At 40.7% G+C, this 18277-nt stretch overlaps 1 long non-coding RNA gene across 1 annotated transcript in view; it reads right to left on the bottom strand.

Moving 5' to 3' along the window:
- Nucleotides 1–1133: 1133 nt before the first annotated feature.
- Nucleotides 1134–18277, bottom strand: part of LOC112248202 — a 29616-nt gene continuing 12472 nt past the window's right edge. Inside the window, exons 2-3 of the long non-coding RNA XR_002953204.2 lie at nt 4951–5011; nt 1134–2392 (exon numbers count right to left, since the gene is read on the bottom strand). This is a non-coding gene — a long non-coding RNA (uncharacterized LOC112248202). The remainder of the gene's footprint in view (nt 2393–4950; nt 5012–18277) is intronic.

Genomic DNA, 18277 nt, shown 5'->3' with positions numbered 1-18277 from the left:
TTTTAATGAGACCTTATATTCAAATTGAGGCAAATATATTAGCAATACAACGCTATACCCTCCATTTCACACATTAGGAATAGCCTAAGGGCAATGAACAGAGAGCGATAAAAACGTTTTTTTTAAAGACCACCATTTCAGGAGATTGTTAGAGTATTTAATTTTATTTTGCTCTACTCTTTTACTGTCGAAATTATTATTTGAGTTTTTCATAACCAAGTTCTTCTGAAAAATATGGTGATGGCACATACTCCTCTCGCGTTCTTTTCTAGTAAGTCCAGCCTGGAACACGGTCGCCTGCCTTCAGTTCCCGTGCGTTCTGAAAGACGAGCCTCGACCGGCACAGTGCTGCTGCAGTTAGTGGTGGCGCGCGGCTGGGCCCGTGCACCTGTGTGGGGCCGGTAGGGCGCGAGGAGGAGACTCGGCACAGTGGAAACTGGTGTGTTTTCGCTCGCAGCCGGGTTCTGCTGGGCTCCAGGGCCAACCTCAAAGCGCCATCTGTTACCAATTACAGGTCCACACAGATGCAGCGCTGTCTCCAATGGTCAAACTGTGTTTAAATGTTCGAGGTGATGTCTTTAAGAAAAAAAAGAGAGAGGCAGGCAGGCAAATCTATACAAATCACTTCGTTCCCTCTTTGCAAACTTACTTTGAAACCTTACATTTTCAATTTAAGAAAAAAATGTCAAAGGGTTCCCGACGTTATATGGAATCGTTTTAAGAAGGTCATAACAAGGATAATTTATCTACTTGATATTAAGACCCCTTGAAGTATCCAAAAAATATATAACATATTTTATTTATGAAAAGTTATGTTGGGTCTTACTGCTATTAACCCAAACAAACGCATTGAATTCACATATTCACTAGATGGAACAACACATAGTCCCAAAAACATATCAAAGTGAAGTTTGTTCTGAAGTGTCTCTCCTATATCTAAGGGATATAAGAAATGTCAGGAAACATATAAATACATGCATATATATATATATATATACATAAATATGTGTATGTGTGTATCTAACCCCATATTTTTGGCATTAAACAGTCTCCATATATACTTTCATTTTTTTTAAACGGGTATGGGACCTTCAGACTGGTCTTGTGAGGCCTGTGGGTTTCCTAGAGCAAAACAACTGACATGCACATGCTCGTGAGAGTCTCATCTTTCAATCTCTTCGTAATAGCTTGAAGGTCAAACCATTCGGAAGCTACAGACGCTTTTGTAAGAAGACCGATTTTTGGAATGTCTCATGGTCTGACAAACACTGCTCCAGCTCTGTCACCTTTCACCGCAAATGCAGAAGTGCAACATAGGCGGATGCAGTAGATTGAGACTCACCCAATGCAATAAAAAAAGATATCTCTGTCTTAAACTGATAGATTTTATTGGGATTTTTTATTATTATGCTAATTAGATTTCCGCAGGGGCGCGGACATCGACTTTAGCGGGATTGATCAAGCGGTTAATTTTCCACATATTCCAGCAGGAGTCAACGACGAAACGACAGAGGTCATTATGTAGAGTAGAAGCAGCCTCTCGGGAGCGCTGTGCTTGGACCGGGCACACAGAACGTCTAGATTGAGACACATTCTGCAGGAGTGGGATCCAGGGCCAGGCCTCGAGGAAGCGCATTTCCTGAGGAATTAATAGGGGCAGTGTGCTCACGGGGCAAACCGAGGAACGCCGAGTGCGAGAAGGGAAATGACAGGAGAAGGGAAATGACAGGGGCTGGGACTCGATCGACCTCTGAGCAACCTGGGCGCGAGACTCTCTCAGACAACATTACTCCAATATTCTGACTCGCCTCAAGCTTGAGGTTTTACCTCTAAAATAACCTTACAAGATTTAACCAAAGACATAACATCTCTCCCCTATTTATCAGGCACACATTTGTACACGTGTCCTCTGGTCGATCCACATATTTGTGGAATAACGTTGAAGAGCGAAATATCATCCAAATCATAAACACTTAGGATAATTACAATTTGAAGGTGAAAGTGCTGAAGCGTTTGGGTATCAACAGTCAAGAAAATATTCACAAAGTATAGGGCCAACTAATATGTCAAATAACAGGTTTTATTGTATTTATATTCTTAAATACATATGTCAAATGATTGCACAAACGTTGAATGAAATCTATAAAATATTTTTGGGTCATTTTACAAATGACAGACGGATAGACTTAATTTGGGACAGAAAAGTGACGAAACAATTATTTCCAGAGGAGTTGTAATATTCCTTCTAACGTACAGTAGCGACTGTAGAGCACTGTGTGGTCTGGAGTGCTCAGCTGATTCCCTAGGTTTGCATTGATTTACAGGACGTGGTTTTATGTGTTTGTAGAATTCTTCATGAGTTGGATGTCAGCATCAACTTTTTCACCAGCTCCTAAAGAGTACAATAGTGGTTTAGTTTAGAAACAAATATTATGTACTCTTAACCTACATAGTCGCCTAAATATGAATTTACAAACACTGACAACCAAACAGTTTATAGATTCTGGGAAAAAAAGGTTGAAATACAAAAGCCCTAAGACAAAAATAAGGGAAATAATGGAGACATAATTTGTATGCATCAAATCTGTTCAGATAACGGCTTTCTCTTTATTTAGTCATGTTGATGTCATTTACTCTGTTGGTAAGTGGGAGATTTGTCCAAATTGGTTGGTTTAATCAGAGTTTAGCTACTTCTTATTGCTCTATTAGGCTCATAACCAGGTATAAAGCATTAGTTTTTCTACTTAAAAGCTGCTTAATTTCCCCAGTTTAAGTTGTGTTTAAAAAAGTGGACTGACAACACAAGAGGCTGGCTGGGAAGAATGTCATCAAAGAAGACCAGCATGCTGTGCATCTCCAGTCCACACACACACACACACACACACACACACACACACACACACACACACACACACACACACACACACACACACACACACACACACACACACACACACACACACACACACACACACACACACACACAATATGGGGGAAGGTTAGTGTTAGGTTAGGACATACAGTGTACAGTTCATACCCCTTGACTTATTCCACATTTTGTTGTGTTACAGCATTTCGCTGATAATTTTTTCTCTCTCACCAAGTATTATTGTAAATTAAATACAGAACAATCTAATTTACATAAGTATTCACACCCCTGAGTCAAAACTTTGTAGAAGCACCTTTGGCAGCAATTACAGCTGTGAGTCTTTCCGGGTAAGTCTCCAAGAGCTTTCCACCTGGATTTGTGCAACATTTGCCCATTTTTCTTAAAAATAAAATTCAAGCTCTGCCAAATTGGTTGTTGATCATTGCTAGACAACCATTTTCAGGTATTGCCAAAGATTTTCAAATAGATTTAAGTCAAAACTGTAACTCGGAATATTCACTATCTTCTTGGTAAACCTCTCCAATTTAAATTAGGGCTTGTGTTTTAAAGGTGAATTCATCTCCCAGTGTCTGATGGAAAGCAGACTGAACCAGACTTCCCTCTAGGATTTTGCCTGTGCTTAGCTCCATTCTGTTTCTTTTTTACTTTGAAACACTCCAGAGTCCTTAATTACTACTAGCATACCCTTAACATGATGCAGCCATCACTATGCTTGAAAATATGGAGAGTGGTACTCTGTAATGTGTTGTATTGGATTTGCCCCAAACATAACACTTTGTATTGAGGACAAAAAGTAAATTACTTTGCCACATTTCTTGCAGGATTACTTTAGTGCCAAAATTGCAAACAGAATGCATTTTTTTGAATATTTGGATTCTGTTCCGGCTTCCTTCTTTTCACTCTGTCAATTAGGTTAGTATTGTGGAGTAACTATAATGTTGTTGAGCCATCATCAGTTTTCTCCTTTCACAGACATTAAAATCTGTAACTGTTTTAATGTCATCATTGGCCTCATAGTGAAATCCTTGAGTGATTTCCTTCCTCTCTGGCAACTGAGTTAGGAAGGACACCTGTATATTTGTAGTGACTGGGGGTATTGAGACACCATACAAAGTGTAAATAATAACTTCACCTTGCTCAAAGGGATATTCAATGTCTACCAACAGGTGCCCTTCTTACAGATAATAATATATGTGGCAAAGAGGTGAGGTTGTAATGTAATGAAAAATTATAACGTTAAACACTATTATTGAACACAGAGTGAGTCCATGCAACATATTAAATTACTTGTTAAGCAAATGTTTACTCCTGAACATATTTAGGATTGCCATAACAAAGTTGTTGAATAATTGACTCAAGACATTTCAGCCTTTCATCTGTATTTCGATTGTTAAAAATAAAATAAAAAAACATAATTCCAGTTTGATATTATGGGGTATTGTGTGTGGACCAGTGACAATTCATTTTAAATTCAGGCTGTAACACAACAACATTTTGAAGCTGTCAAGTGGTGTGAATACTTTCAGAAGGCACTGTAGACAAACACACTATTCAGGATAAACTTCCACACTCCATCCCTCAGGTGGCAGCAACCGGATCTAGGTACTGAGCCAAAGCTAGATAAGCAAATCAAGTGCTGTCAATTAAGATCGTCAGGGTCCCACTGTCCCTAGACCTGAGGTAAGGTTTCTGTCTCTTTCAGCCCATGTCTCTTTCAGCCCATAGGCGCGGCAGGGTAGCCTAGTGGTTAGAGTGTTGGACTAGCAACCGGAAGGTTGCAAGTTCAAACCCCCAAGCTGACAAGGTACAAATCTGTCGTTCTGCCCCTGAACAGGCAGTTAACCCACTGTTCATAGGCCGTCATTGAAAATAAGAATTTGTTCTTAACTGACTTGCCTAGTTGAATAAAGGTCAAATAAAACATATGCATCCAACTCCATCCTCAAATGCTGATTTCTCACATAAATGCACACATTAACTTAGGTTACAGAAACAGTGTTAAAAGTAGGCTGTCTAGTCAGTTCCAAACAGACACACACAGAGTAAAGTGCAACACCCACCTCAAAAGGGATCTTTGCTTTCCAGACTAACTTTGTCATTGCTGTCACCTTACAGGTATTCCTGGGGAGAGAGAGAAAGGAAGGAGAGAGAGAAACAAAAATATCTCAGTCATGTTTCATGGCCAGAGAATGGTGTTTAGAACAGAGTCATTTTACAGTCAGAGTTCAGTAGAGACTTCCTATTATAAAGACTTACGCTCCTCCACTATCTCTCAATATCAAACTCAACTCACTAGGATGTCTGTAGGATGTACACAGATAATCAGATCCTGTGTCTAACACTGATCCTGTGTCTAACAAATTCAGATCCTGCGTCTCACTCTCTCTCACAACACGCACACGCACACACACACACACACACACACACACACACGGCAGTATCCCCTCTCTCGGGGAAAGGGAGGTCACAAAGTCTCACTGGCCATCAATCCCAGACTCCCCCAATTCTCCCCCCTCCCTCTCATCCAGACGGCCCCTATCGGTGCCAGAGCATGATGAATTGTGGGACTTCAGTGGTGTAACCCCCTCCCTCCCTCATCCCCTACTTGCTCCCTCCTCTGTTTCCCTGTTGTGTTTTGCACTAGGTTCACAATCCACTGAGACACTGCCTGAGACCACCAAAGATACAACCTGGAAAAGACACCCTTCTCTCTCTCGTTTTCACTTGTTCTCTCTCTCTCTGTATCCCTTACCCTTTCTGTTTGTCTCCTGACTTTCTTTTCTCACTCATTCTTTTCTTATCTCACTCTCCCTCCTCATTTTAACAGTCTAAACATTTAAATCAAATCAAATCAAATTTGATTGGTCACATACACATGGTTAGCAGATGTTATTGCGAGTGTAGTGAAATACTTGTGCATCTAGTGCCAACAGTGCAGCAATATCAACAAGTAATCTAACAATTCCACAACAACTACCTAATACACACAAGTAACGGGATGGGATAAGAATATGTACATATAAATACATTAATGAGCAATGACCAAGAGGCCTATGCAAGATTAAATAAGTGGTATAAAATACAGTATATACATATGGGATGAGTAATGCAAGATATGTAAACATCATTATTAAAGTGGCATTAATAAAGTGACAAGTGATCCCTTTGTTAGAGTGGCCAATGATTTCAAGTCTGTATGTAGGCAGCAGCCTCTCTGTGTTATTGATGGCTGTTTAGCAGTCTGATGGCCTTGAGATTTAAACTATTTTTCAGTCTCTTGGTCCCAGCTTTGATGCACCTGTACTGACCTCGCCTTCTGGATGGTAGCGACAGTGGCTTGGGTGGTTGTTGTTCTTGATGATCTTTTGGCCTTCCTGTGACATCGGGTGCTGAAGGTGTCATGGAGGGCAGGTACAGTAGTTTGCCCCAGGTGATGCGTTGTGCTGACCGCACCACCCTCTGGAGAGCCCTGCGGTTGTGGACGGTGCAGTTGCCGTACTAGGCAGTAATATAGCCTGACAGGATGCTCTAAATTGTGCATCTGTATAAGTTTGTGAGGGTTTTAGGTGACAAGCCAAATTTCTTCAGCCTCCTGAGGTTGAAGAGGCACTTTTGTGCCTTCTTCACCACACTGTCTGTGTGGGTGGACTATTTCAGTTTGTCCGTGATGTGTATGCTGAGGAACTTAAACTTTTCCACCTCCTCCACTGCTGTCCCGTCGATGTGGACAGGGGGGTGCTCCCTCTGCTGTCTCCTTTGTTTTGTTGACGTTGAGTGAGAGGTTGTTTTCCTGACAACAAACTTCGAGTGCCCTTACCTCCTCCCTGTAAGCTGTCTCATGGTTGTTGGTGATCAAGCCTACTAATGTGTCGTCTGCAAACTTGATGATCGAGTTGGAGGTGTGCATGGCCACCCAGTCATGGGTGAACAGGGAGAACAGTTGAGGGCTGAGCACGCACCCTTGTAGGGCCCCAGTGTTGAGGATCAGTGAAGTTGAGATGTTGTTTCCTTGCCTGTTAGGAAGTCCAGGAACCAATTGCACAGGGCAGGGTTGAGACCCAGGGCCTCAAGCTTGATAATGAGCTTGGAGGGTATTGTGGTGTTGAATGCTGAGCTGTAGTTAATGAACAGCATTCTTACATAGGTATTCCTCTTGTCCAGATGGGATAGGGCAGTGTGCAGTTTAATGGCGATTGCATTGTATGTGGACCTATTGGGGCGATATGCAGATTGCAGTGGATCTAGTGTGACAGGTAAGGTGGAGGGGATATGATCCTTGACTAGTCTCTCAAAGCATGATGACAGAAGTCAGTGCTACCGGGCGATAGTCATTCAGTTCAGTTATCTTTGCCTTCTTGTGTACAGGAACAATGGTGACCATCTTGAAGCACATGGGGACAGCAGACTTGGATAAGGAGAGAGTAAATATGTCTGTAAACACACCAGCCAGCTGGTCTGCGTATGCTCTGAGGACACGGTTTGGGATGCCATCTGGGCCGGCAGCCTTGTGAGGGTTAACACGTTTAAATGTCTTACTCACGTCGAGCATGGAGAAAGAGAGCCCACAGTCCTTGGTAGCGGGCCGCATCGGTGGCACTTATTTATCCTCAAAGCAGGTTAAAGAATGTGTTTAGTTTGTCTGGAAGCAAAGACGTCGGTGTCCGTGACGTGGCTGATTTTATTTTTATAGTCGGTGATTGTCTGTAGACCCTGCCTCATACGTCTTGTGTCTGAGCCATTGAATTGCAACTCCACTTTGTCCTTATACTGAAATTTCGCTTGTTTGATTGCCTTGCCGAGGGAATAACTACACTGTTTGTATTCGGCCATATTCCTGGTAATCTTTCCATGGTTAAATGTGCTAGATCGTGCTTTCAGTTTTGAGCGAATGCCACCATCTATCCATGGTTTCTGGTTAGGGTAGGTTTTAATAGTCACAGTGGGTACAACGTCTCCTATGCACTTCCTTATAAACTCACTTGCCAAATCAGCAAATAAATCTATATTATTCTCTGAGGTTAACCGAAACATGTCCCAGTCCGCGTGATCAAAACAATCTTGAAGCATGGATTCCGATTGGTGTTACCAGCGTTGAATAGTCCTTGTCAGGGGTACATCCTGTTTCAGTTTCTGCCTATAGGAGGGGAGAAGCAAAATGGAGTCGTGGTCAGATTTGCCGGACGGAGGGCGGGGGAGGGCATTGTATGCATCACGGAAGTTAGAGTAGCAGTCATCCAGTGTTTTACCAGCCTGGGTACTACTATAAATATGCTGATAGAATTTAGGTAGCCTTGTTCTCAAATTTGCTTTGTTAAAAATCCCCAGCTGCAATAAATGCAGCCTCAGGGTTTATGGTTTCCAGTTTGCATAGAGTACAGTGGAGTTCCTTGAGGGCTGTCGTGGTATCGGCTTGAGGGGGGATATACACGGCTGTGACAATAACCGACGAGAATTCTCCTGGGAGATAATAAGGTTGTCATTTCATTGTGAGCAATTCTAGGTCAGGTGAAAAGAAGGACTTGATTTCCTGTATGTTGTTACAATTTCACCATGAGTCATTAATCATTCTTCTTCTTCCCTGAGAGATGTTTATTCCTGTTGGCACGACACACAAAGAATCCCGGTGGCTGTACCAACTCCGACAGCATGTCCCCTGAGAGCCATGTTTCCGTGAAACAGAGTATGTTACAATCCCAGATGTCTCTCTGGAAAGCAACTCTTGCTCTATTTCCGTCTACCTTGTTAACTAGAGACTGGACATTAGCGAGTAATATACTCGGAAGTGGTGGGTGTTGTGCGTGCCTTCGAAGTCTGACCAGAAGGCCGCTCTGTCTAAGTCTTCTGCTGCAAAGTTGTTTTGTGTCAGCCTCTGGAATCAGTTTGAATACCCTGGGTGGATCGAACAAAGGATCCGCTTCGGGAAAGTTGTTTTCTTGGTCGTAGTGCTGGTAAGTTGACATCACTCTGATATCGAATAGTTCTTCCCGGCTGAATGTAATGACACTTAACATTTTTTGGGCTAGCAATGTAAGAAATAATACATAAAAAACAAAATACTGCACAGTTTGTTAAGGACTGGAAGCCAGGATACCCTGTCTGTTGGTGCCATCTTGCTTAATTAGTTGTTATCCTAAAAATCTATGTGTATCTTTGAATCGTACACAAGTTTCTTGAACAACCCAGTTAAATTCTCACACTTATTGTTAAGATTTAGATTTACAGTTGATTATGTGGTTACATATTTATAGAAAGAGAGTATGTGTCAGTCCCAATATGCTCATGTCCATGGCTAAATAGAGAAGTGAACTTATAAAGGCAGAGCAGTCTTTTTTTTCTGACAATAAAACGCTTGAAAATGTCTGTTTCTGGGTGATCTTATTACAGAGGAACGCTACATCAGCCTTAGACTAGCCTGGTCCTACTCAGGGACACGCATACTTCAGCCTTTTATAGACCAGGGACCCACATCTCTGAGCTGCTCCACAGCCCTCAATCATCATGTCTAACAGTCTCAAACACACATGCAAATGCACACACTCGTATCACACGTGCACACACAAACTTTGTTGCAGTTGATTCATAAAATGTTTAGTTAGTTATTGAATTTTTTATTTGTATAACCTTTTTCAGTGATATTAGTCTTCACATCAGACATCTGATGAAAGCTATTGTCCTCTTTTAGTAGTCAGTTCACAAAGTCCATTTGCAGTCCTAGAGAGTTACACTACATTAATCACATTCAGTTGGGTTCCAGTGCTATAAACAGCCACATTTATAGACTTATTATTACAGCAATGAACATAATTTATCATTTAAGTATCATAATTATATAACGTTACATAATTATATGAATTATATAAGTTTTTAATGGAGTGACTCTATAATAACATTAATTATGTTCTATTTTAAAAGGAGAACATTTTGAACGTGAAATTAATATCAGCTGTATTTATCACGAATAACGAAGGGTTTCAAGGTGAGTCCACCCCAATTGATTTCAAACTTTAAAAAGCACTTGAAACCTCCTAAAACATTTTATAACCAGCCTGCTATCTGTTATAAAGCACAAACAAACATATGTCTAGAACAAACCTTTATGAATTAAAATAATAGGTGAGATACTACATTCTCAGATGAGACATATTGAAGTGAAATGGCATTATTCAAAATATCCTACAGCCATGTTGAGATCTGGGCAAAATAATGATGAATATAAACATTGTGAAGGGAAGGAGGGATAAATAGGGGAAAAACCTCCTTATATGGAATCCCAGCCACTCCAGGGACTGACTCACTATCATAGAATTAGGAATTAAAATACTTAATAATTTTCTAGGAGCTCTATGCTCACTATAATATCCCATGCAGTGTCATGATGTGGCCAGAGGTGGCGTTGCTGAGGGCTAGTATTAATACTGCATCATCATGCCCTACCTCAGCATGACAACCATGATAATCCACATCTGCCTGAGATTCTGACACATCTGCCTGAGATTCTGTACACTTCTGTTCCTGCATCTCTATGATTGGTCAGTGAGAAGAGAAGTTCATATTTTTGTTAGACCTTTGATACAGTATCTTTACACTGATAATGAGCTTTCAAATCAAACACTGAAGTCCACATTGAGAACACAAACTTTGGATTCAGTGCTCCTGCATTGCTCAGCATCTCTAGACATTTTCTAACTAGCGGAAATCACAGATGAGGGGTCATATGTCTATTACACAATTATAAACACACTTACACGCCTGCAGAAAAACTCTACCTTCTCAGAGATTTAAAACAAGAGCGTTCTGTGCGGCCGAGCCAGCTTACCCCTAACAGACAGAGCATACATGTACCGAATAATAACAAGAACTACTAACAGATGGGGAACAATATAATCTTCATATGGATCCGATTTGGAACAGAACCCAGGTTTGTGGTACATCCTGTTTAAAATAGTGCACATGTCTGGAAATATGCAACAGTGATAATAACAGAAATGCGTTCTAGGTTATGTGCTATGTTTAGACTGCTCTCTGAAGACATAGTGGGATTTGAGTAAATAGTACATTTGTAAGAACTTTAAAATGAATGTGATAAAGGTACAGTTCAGGGCAAATATATTGGCACCTTTGCACTTTTCTTAAGTAATTCCCGTTTTCTTTAAAAAAGTCAATAAAATAAAGAAATACTTGGTCACCACACCTTGTTATTGGATTTCTAACCTTGCAGAACCAATTCGATTTTTGTAAACTTAAATAAATGTCAACTTAAATCTACAATATTCATTTAGAAAATGAAGACAAATGGCATGGACAAAATGATTGGCACCCTTGCTGTCCCTTTCTACTGGACGTTTGACACACTTTTCAGTAGCAAACTGCTCAAATTCTTCTGTTTGAGGTGTGCCCTCCACCAACTTCTGTTTTCATCTCTCGCCATAGATTTGGCATGTTATTCAGATCTGGACTCTTCGCTGCATCACTCCAGAACAGTCTTTTTTTTTTTAACCATTCCTTGTTGTTTTTGATGTGTGTTTTGGGTCATTGCTCAGCTGGAAGACACACCACCTTCAATGGAGACCTAGTCTTTGGACACTGGGTTCAACATTGGACTCCAAAACACCTGATCAAGGCCCCCAGTACCATAGGCAGCAAAGCAACCCCACAACGTAATCAAACCTCCCCACGTTTGATTGTAGAGAGGGTGTTCTTTTCATTGAATGTTTAATTTGGTCGTCAGTAACGACAGCACTGATCTGTATTGCCAAAGAGATCAGATTTAGTTTAATTGATCGAAATAACATTTTCCCAGGATTTATGCTTGTTTAGGTTTGGTTTTTGAGAAGTTTAATCAGGCTTTCTTATGTCTCCTGCAGCAGAGGGATCCTCCTATTTTTTGTTTAACAATAACTAAATGAAGCATTCAAAGAAAACAATCGCACTACGTGCGAAATAACCTCATTGCCACAAACAGTTGCCGAACCATCATCAATATCATTGTCATCACCATGGTCACCATCATCGTCGTCGACACCTTTATCCCACTCCTCCTCCTCTTCACCCTCCTCACCATCATCTTCTCTACTATTAAAGGTGTAAACCACTCTCTGAACGTGATCGCGGTCGATATAGGCCACAGGTGATTAAAGCACTCTGAGTTAGCATGTAAAGCTAAGGCATTCCAGTGTCACTGAAAGGCCTGTTAATAAATCCCTGGCTGATTCACAGCAGTGGCTACACACTCACTATAGTCCCGAGGTGAAGTACACATGGGTTCATGGGCTACATACACTGGGAAGTTGTATTTCTCACATACACACCCAGACCCAGTCTCTCTGAGAGCTGGCAAAAGAGGTCTGGGTTACAGACCCGTTGTAGAGGAACATCAAACATCCTCAGAGAAGACACATACACAGGGGACAGGCTCTGAGGCTTTGATCTGGCTTGGAGAGGTCTGTAACAGTAGCTCTGGTATTTGTATGACTGTGGACATGAGGATGGATACAGAGACATCCAACAGAGAGACAGAGCAGTAGAGAACTCTGTGAGAGTTTGGACTCTGAGAGTCTGGAGTGAGTTTGTGTGTGTATATTTGTGTGTGTGTGTGTGTGTATTTATGTGTGTGTGTGTGTGCATGTGTGTGTGTGTGTGTGAGAGAGAGAGAATATCTGGAACCCACGGTCTCAGCTCCCAAGGTTAGACTCAGATGACCAGACCATAAGTTGAAAGGAAGTGTTTTGTGTGTTTGTTTGAGGATGTATAGTAGTTGGTTGTGTGAGAAAGTTCAGTTGTGAAATAGTTAATTAGCATTTTGGCCCAGGTGTAAGCAAGGGTTTGACGCTGTGAGAAAGAGAGTGAGAGAAAGAGGGAGAGAGAAAGCAAATGAAAGAGAGTTCAGGTATGCAGGTGTGGATAAGTGACAGCTCTTCATTCCTTTCCACTCTACCGATAAGTTACTCATCTTTCACTGTTCACTTCCATTCACCCATCCCTCCCTCCCTGTCGATTGAGTAAACCTATGAGTGTGACATCTTGATTAGCAAAGAAAGAGACCAGTCTCTCTCTCTCTCTCATACTCCCTCCCCCGCCCTGCCCTCCTTCCGTGATGATTGTTCTCCATCAGTGCTCATTAAAATTCCTGGGAAAGCTGTGTGATAAATATTTACGTGGTTGAGGACACACTCCACACACTCTAAACACCCTTGAGGAGCGGCGTGGAGGCTAGCAACAGATAACACTAAGTGCCCCAACGCCGCTGCTAACTATTCTGCCTGCCCCTCAGCTCCAAAGAGAGTTGTAAATGTGAAGTACTTACTGTCAAGATAACCAGCGCAGGAAGCGAGGGCCAGATTGATGGTGCAGCCAGACAACCATGTGTGTGTGTATGTTTATGTGTGCCGTGTATGAGATTTTAAAAAGTTTAGAAATGAAATGGGCTCCTGAGTTGCGCAGCGGTCTAAGACACTGCATCTCAGTGCAAGAGGCATCACTGCAGTACCTGGTTCAAATCCAGGCTGCAGTACATCTGGCTGTGATTTGGAGTCCCATAGCGTGGTGTGCAATTGGCCCAGCGTCGTCCGGGTTTGGCCGTCATTGTAAATATGAGTTTGTTCTTAACTGACTTGCCTAGTTAAATAAAAATAAATGCACGCATGGACACACACTATTTAGACCTGGACTACTGTTCCAAAGGGTCATAGTCTGTTACTGAGAGGGGGGTCACACAGAGAGGAGGATCTCTGCTCTGGTCCTGCATTCTACTAATCATGGGGATGGGAAACAGATCATAATTCCTAGTCAGCAGAATGCTCTGAGAGATGGAGAAAGAGATGAGGAAAGGGGGAAAGAAACACACAGAGAGAGAGAGAGGAGAAATTGAGAGAGAATAAAGGGAGGGTGAGGGAAAAATTTGGGTAGTCTACATGCTGAGAAGTCAGACACAATATCAAATCAAATCCAAGTTTATTGGTCGTGTACACAGATTTGCAGATGTTATCGCAGGTACTGTGAAATGCTTATGTTTCTAGCTCCAATAGTGCTGTAATATCTAGCAATACAACAAAATACACACATTTTATCGGACTCCCGAGTGGTGCAGCAGTCTAAGGCACTGCATCTCAGTGCTAGAGGCATCACTACAGACCCTGGTTCGATTCCAGGCTGTATCACAACCAGCCGTGATTGGGAGTCCCATATGGCAGTGCACAATTGGCCCAGCGTTGGCCGGGGTAGGCTGTCATTGTAAATAAGAATTTGTTCTTAACTGACTTGTCTAGTTAAATGAAGGTTAATAAATAAAATAAAATAAAACATCTGAAATATCAGAATGGAAGTCAAGACAGAACAAAATCTATTGATAAGACAGAGAGTAGTTTTGCCATACATCGAGTTACAGTCAACCATTACTTCCATGGTAATCGACCCAGTCATCTACAGTGGTGTGTTTTCATGAATGCCAAGGGAAGCCAGGCTTCTCCAAATAAGTGACCAATAAAAAAAATTATAAAAACAAAATAATGGATCTCACATCTCTCTGTGTTTCAGAATTTTCCTTCAATTTGCATGAGGCTGAATGTATCTCACAGGAAAAAAACATCAGCGCGAGCAAAAAAGCGCCCCTCTGTCCCTTTGTGTTGGCCGTTTATCTGATGCGGTCTGGTCAAAAAAAGAATGACATTGTTACCTTCATAGAATTGAATGCAACTGAAACCAGCAAGCATTTGGCTTCCATTGATTAAAAAAAGTATAATATAATAGCCAATCAGCGTTGAGCTAAACTGATTAAGCACAACTGTGAATGGTCCTGGTGCACCAAAAAAGTGTCAAAGGAAGCCAGTTTGGATTTGACTTCACTCCAATCATATCACATCGAGAACCGAACATCATTGAAAGAAACAACTTGACTTGTTGCATTTAATTGTGTTGTTGTCCGAGGGTGGCTGGCTAGCTAGCTAAAATCATCCTTTTCCTAAATTTGTCATTGATGGAGATAGGGATTTGGACATGTTGTTTTACTTAATTCTCTGTACTGTCCAATGATTATAAAGGTGATACTGATCCAACCATAAATCCATACATTGTGGACAATGTTCATGTGTCCAGAGGAGTCAAATTTCATTGCTATTGTACGTATTTTTCCCATCTTGAAAGTTAATCTGCTCAAAGTAAAGTTCTTTGTGTTATTTATGAGGAATAATGCGTAAATCCCCTTTTTTTGTTGTTGTAGAATTTGTCCACACAATTAAACTGACATTGAAAAACAGGATCATGCAAGAGAAGAATGATAGTCCTACATGTCTCATTGTAATTTCCTCTGTTTATTATCTCTTTTTTCCCAGAATGTCCATTTAAAATCCCTTTTGGGGGACAGCCTTGTAGAATCAACGATACAGTACAAATAAAAAGGGGATGAACTAATCTGGTTTAAAACTTAAAATAAGACTATAAGATACATTTTCATATAGAAATACATTTGGGAGATGTAGAAGTGGTTTTGTTTACTCAGGAATTGGATCATTGGGCAGGGGAGAGGAGAGTAGAGAGGGAACAATGGATATATGTGGATATTGTGTGTTTGGTATGTTGTGAAAATGTTGTCTCTATTTCCTCCTTTTTTTGTTTTGAATTATTATTAGCACAAGCTCTATTTAAATTACATTTTGTCAGCATTACATATTACAAATGTATTGTCATGTTTTGTATATTTTACTTCATTCTATGGTACTACAGGCAATTTGTTTACTCATCTTTATTTATGGTCAGTTGACAGAATAAATGTTCTAAATTTAACATAGTTTCATGGAATGTGAAGTCTATGGCACAAATAATTAATTACCTAAAGAAACCAAATGTGACATAGATTGTTGCAAGAAATTCAGTTAATGCAACAAGACATGGATACAATTTAAATAGATTGGGATGGAGAAATACACTATATATACAAAAGTATGTGGACACATCCTCAAATTAGTGGATTCAGCTATTTCAGCAACACCCATTGCTGACAGTTGTATAATATCGAGCACACAGCCATGCAATCTCCATAGACAAACATTGGCAGTGGAATGGCCTTATTGATGAGCTCAGTGGCATTCAACATGGCACTGTCATAGGGTGCCACATTTCCAACAAGTCAGTTCATCAAATTTCTGCCCTGCTAGAGCTGCCCCAGTCAACTGTAAGTGCTGCTATTGTGAAATGGAAACATCTAGTAGCGACAATGGCTCATCCAAAGTGGAAGGCCACATTAGCTCACAGAACGGGCCCGATGAGTGCTGAAGCACGTAACGTGTAAAGGTCGTCTGTCCTCGGGTACAACACTGAATACTGAGTTCCAAACTGCCTCTGTAAGCGACTTCAGCACTAGAACTGTACGTCGGGAACGTCATGAACTGGTTTTCCATGGCCGAGCAGGCGCTTATGGTACTTTATTATTAACTGAAACAAATTAACATTCTTTCATTTCTACCAACATTTGTATAAACCCAAAACTTCTGGTACCAAGAAAGACCTGAGTTTTATTTTGATTCCATTAAGTTACTAAAGTTGCACGATGAGTTCCAATTTGATGAACCAATCTCAAAACAGGAAATCCATGATGGCATTTTAGAGCTACCACAATTAAAGGCACTGGGAAGTGATGGATATACCTCAACATTTTATAAGAAGTTTGTAACTATAACATATTTTGGGATCATGGTATTGTGAATGGAACTACTGCTGAGGCAATTATCACACTCATTCCTAAAGGGGGAAAGACCTGTCTCAATGCTCCAACTACAGACCAATCGCTTTACTGTTGATTTTAAGATACTTAAAATATTATTAGCAAACCGACTTAGGAAAGTTACTCATCCATTGATTTCAACTGGCCAAAAAAATGATTCCAAAAATCACCTGGCATCTAGAATGTATGCATTCTTAAATGAAAAAACAAGGGGACTACACCTTCCCTTAAGAGAGAAATGGGGTAAAGATTTGAAGATGAATATACAAGAAATTGAATGGAAAAAATTGTGGAAAAACTGCTTGAAAATGTGCAGAGAGTCTAACACACAAACGGTTCAGAATAATAGATACTGAGCAAAAATATAAACGCAACCTGCAACAATTTATAACGACTTTACTGAGTTATAGTTCGATATAAGGAAATCAGGGAATTGAAATTAATAAATTAGGCCTTAATATATGGATTTCACATGACTGGGCAGAGGCCCAGCCATCGGTGGGCCTGGGAGGACATAGGCCCACCCACTTGGGAACCAGTGGGAACCACCATAGGCCCAGTTCCCACTTGGGAACCAACCATTGTGTAGCCAGGCCCAGCCAATCAGAATGAGTTTTTCCCCACAAAACAGAAAGTTTGGTCTCAGATGATCCTGCAGGTTAAGAAGTCGGATGTGGAGGTTTTGGACAGGCGTGGTTACACGTGGTCTGCGGTTGTGAGGCCGGTTGGACGTACTGACAAATTCTCTAAAACGACATTGGCGGCAACTTACAGTAGAGAAATTAACATTTGATTCTCTGGCAACAGCTTTGGTGGAGATTCCTGAAGTCAGCATGCCAATTGCATGTTCCCTCAACACTTGAGACATCTGTGGCATTGTGTTGTGTGACAAAACTGCACATTTTAGAGTGGCCTTGTATTGTCCCCAGCACAAGGTGCACCTGTTTAATTCTCATGCTGTTTAATCAGCTTCTTGATATGCCACACCTGTCAGGTGGATGGAATATCTTGGCAATGGAGAAATGCTCACTAACAGGGATGTAAACACCTTTTTGCACAACAGTTTAGAGAAATAAGCTTTTGTGCATATGAAACATTTTTAGGATATTTTATATCAGCTCATGAAACATGGTTCCAACATTTTACATGTTGCGTTTATATTTTTGTTCAGTATAATTTATATAACTTACTGGACTCCCTCTAAAATGTACAATCAAAATGTATAACCAATAACAAATGTTGGAGATGTATATCAGATGATGCTGGGCTTGTTCATATGTTGGTCAAGTATCCTAAATTGGAAACATATTGGAAAATAATACTCTCTCTATTTCAATGCAGCCTCTATGTTTCTGGGAATGAACCTCCCAGAAAATACACCAACTGCTTCCATGCCCCGGTCACTAACTCTCATAGCTAAAAGGGTAATTTTAAGGCATTAGAAAGAGGAGCAGTCACTTTTGCAGAATGGCTCAGACTGTCAATGAACACTGTCAAATTAAATAAATGATTGCCCAATGTAAATGGAAAGCTAAAGGAATATGAAAAAAAAATGACCAAGTTTGAAGTTGTCTTGGAGTGAACGAAAACGGTGGAAGATTTTCTTTATAATATGTCATTAATACTAATCATGGGTATTGATACAACATTGTTGATACAAAATCGATATATCA

The sequence above is a fragment of the Oncorhynchus tshawytscha genome, linkage group LG01, assembly GCF_018296145.1.
Source record: "Oncorhynchus tshawytscha isolate Ot180627B linkage group LG01, Otsh_v2.0, whole genome shotgun sequence".
NCBI classification, from domain to species: Eukaryota; Metazoa; Chordata; class Actinopteri; order Salmoniformes; family Salmonidae; genus Oncorhynchus; species Oncorhynchus tshawytscha.
This window is presented reverse-complemented; position numbering and strand designations above follow the sequence as displayed.